The 3,211-nt window shown below is 47.1% G+C and overlaps 1 non-coding gene across 1 annotated transcript; it reads right to left on the minus strand.

The window, feature by feature from the left end:
- Positions 1-208: 208 nt before the first annotated feature.
- On the minus strand, positions 209-315 carry LOC136156674 (U6 spliceosomal RNA). The gene has a single exon (XR_010661163.1). It is a non-coding gene; the product is annotated as a U6 spliceosomal RNA (small nuclear RNA).
- Positions 316-3,211: the final 2,896 nt, after the last annotated feature.

Consider the following 3,211-nt stretch of genomic DNA (forward strand, 5'->3'; position numbering starts at 1 on the left):
ACCAGGGTCTCCTGCATTGCAGGTGGATTCTTTACCAGCTGAGCTACAGGGAAGCCCTGTTAGAGGAGGACAAGACAGGCAAAGCAAGGAGCCATTCCTATGGTGAGGGGAACGTTGCCAACAACTCTGCTTGGTATCGCCGGATGATTGTTTGATGCTTTTTTAAAAAATATTTCTCATTTTTATTATATTTTTCATACTTTTATAAAAAAATATGGAACGCTTCACGAATTTGCATGTCATCCTTGCACAGGGGCCATGCAAATCTTCTCTGTATCGTTCCAATTTTAGTATATGTGCTGCCGAAGCGAACACTTGTTTGGTGCTTTGATGGAAGTGAATCTGGGAATATCTTATCTCCAGGCTCACTGGACTGGGTCCTGGAGAAATCCTCCCGGAAGAAAGAGTCTCCTGTTCCCGAAAGATTCTTCTGGAAGCCGAGGGGGTGGGAACACACACAGAAAGACGCAGTTGTACACGACCACGTTCCCTTGACTTTCTTTATCTGATGCCCCACACGTCCAGCTAAAAACTCTCTCAGAACTGGGTCTGCAGGGTGCATTGTGCGCGGGCAATTAGACAAGAATGCTCCGATCTGACAGTTCCACTGTGAAAGTTTTCAAATAGTGTTTGGAATGTTTACATAATTGTTCAAAAGAGGCTTTTTCAATGTACCTGTTTACACTCTTTACTTTTGGAAATTCTTTCAGCAATCAGCCTTGGAGGGCTCTTAGCCTGTACTTGCCACCCCTGATTGCCCAGGGAGGAATGAAAGGCCTGTCAGTGAATCGCTGGGAAAACATTCCCAAACAAATGCCCTCTAATGAGGGGGTGCTGAGAGCAGAGGGGGAGAGCTGGGGGCTGGGGAGCGGGTGAGGTCGTGGTTTTGTTGTGAGCGGTTTGGTCGAAAGGAAACGCCAGACACCGTGCCTTTGTGTGCAAATTTCCCACCCGGGCCAAGCGACTTTCCCCAATTTAATTAAGTGGCCTTAGAGTCCCCGGAGTTGGCCTAACAAGCTACTCTTTATGAATGAAAGATTTGTCCCCAGCAGTGGGGGCCCGACTGGAGACAAAGTGGACAGCAGTTACGGCTGGCTCCGGCCGAGCCAACTGCTCACACGGCCGCCGATCCCGGAACGGCTGCGGAAGGCGGCGGCGGGCGTGGGGGCTGGCGCGGCTCTTCTGGGACTCATCTCACCTAGCTCACAGCAAATATGCCATCCATATGCCCAGGATCACAACCGAATCAGTTCCATCAGGCATTTAAATTGCTAATATTTTGCTGGGGAGCGATGTCAGCCCTGCCAAGGATCAGCTTTGTAGGATCCATGGAGACAAACCTGTGGGGTTCAGAAGGAGCTCGAATGAGAAACACGGGAAGCTGGCTGTTAACAGACGGGAGAAGTGAGGATGCTCAGGAGAGAGCCGTGGAGAGAAACTGAGGCAGAGACACACCCAGGATATGGCATTGGGGCTGCTGGGCTGATTCTGGTCCCGATGCATTATTTCTGATAAGGGACCAATGGAGTTTCCATAAAGGCTGCTCTGAGAGGGACTCATCTCCTTCACCTTAGAACAAGTCAGGTTTTCTAGAATGACAAAAAAAAAAAAAAAAAAAAATTGGAGTGCAGGCTGATCGGAAGAAGGGAGGGTCAGCTGTGAAATGTTCCCTTCGAGGTGGATGTTGAGTGTCCTTGCCTTTGGATGTGGTCGAGGCAGTCAGTTTTGGATCTGGGGTCTTTGGCAGCCACTTTCCAGTGGAGAGTTCACTGAGTGTTTTTCTCTGACTGTATTTTTAGAAAAAATTATGATGACAGTTGTTAGGTCTCAGGCAGGCAGGCAGCACATTCCATTACAAAGTTAGCATGAAATCAATATGTAAATAACCCTTTCTAACTGGCAGCTATTTTTGAAGGCAGAACGCACCTGATGTTGCAGGTTTGTTCCAGTTCACTCTAAATACCTCTCTGTCCTCTGGGTCTGTGAATGTGCTCACATTTCAGAAGATCCTTTCCTCCTTTTCAATGGATCATTGCATCAGCCCGGAGACTGCTAATGCCACCCTGAGCCTCGTCCCCAAACCTCCTCCATCATTTAAAAATCAGATTGACAGGACCTGCTGCAGGCTGGGAGTATTAGCTTCCCGTCGGCATGGTCATTTTTCAAAAGCATGGATTGCTCCAGGAACGGAAGGAGTGGCAGAAACCTTGGCCATCCATGGAAGGAGAGAGAGAAAACCCGAGAGGCTGAGATCAGAGTTGAATCAGAAATGCAGACAGTCACTGCCAAAATGCATAGAAGTCATTGCTAGGACATAAAAGGTCAGAGAATTCCAGCCCCGAGGGAACCAGGTTAGAATTGCTGCAGCTCAATGGGAAGAAACAGGTCTTAAGGTACTCTGGAGTGAGCAGGATCTGAGACCAAAGGTCTTTGAATAGTCCCTCCTCAATAGCGACCATTTTTGCAGTTGTTTGATTTTTAACTAGCTATGCTCTGTGCATTTGTATTAAAAACAGAAATGCTTCTAGAATGCTCTGTGCCAGGCTTGGATAGTGACAGAAAGCCCAATGTGATGCATGAGTTGTGTGTGTGTGTGTCTATTTTCTGAATTCGAAAGGGCAGTGATGCTCAAGCTGGGGCCTGATAATATCAGTGGTTGATACCCTTTATTGAGCATCTACTATATGTCACTTAGTGTTTAAGTTTTTATGTACTTGAATAGTTCGAGAGTATTTTCTTATAATTGAGCTGAATCTACCTTTCACAAACTTACATTCCACAGTTTCCTCTTCCATAGAACAGTCCTCAGAACATGTAGCATCTTCTGAGACGTCTCTGCTCCAGGTTAAATACTTCCTGTTTTTTGATTAGCGGAGTCCCCTCCCTAAGTGGACTCCATCAGACCCATTTGTTGCTTCCATATTCCTGCCATTTGGTGAATCTCTAAACGGAATAAAGGTCAGCTATTCCATTTGAGTCTAAATACAAAAAGAGTATTTCCTGGCTGGAAAATTTGCATTTGGGCTTGTTGTTCAGTTGCTCAGTCGTGTCTGACTCTTTACAGCCCCATGGACTGCAGCACACCAGGCCTCCCTGTCCCTCACCATCTCCCAGAGTTTGCCCAAGTTTATGTTCGTTGCCTCAGTGATGCCATCCAGCCATCTCATCCTCTGACACCCTCTTCTTCTCCTGCCTTCAGTCTTTCCCAGCA

The sequence above is a fragment of the Muntiacus reevesi genome, chromosome 1, assembly GCF_963930625.1.
Source record: "Muntiacus reevesi chromosome 1, mMunRee1.1, whole genome shotgun sequence".
Classification (NCBI taxonomy): domain Eukaryota; kingdom Metazoa; phylum Chordata; class Mammalia; order Artiodactyla; family Cervidae; genus Muntiacus; species Muntiacus reevesi.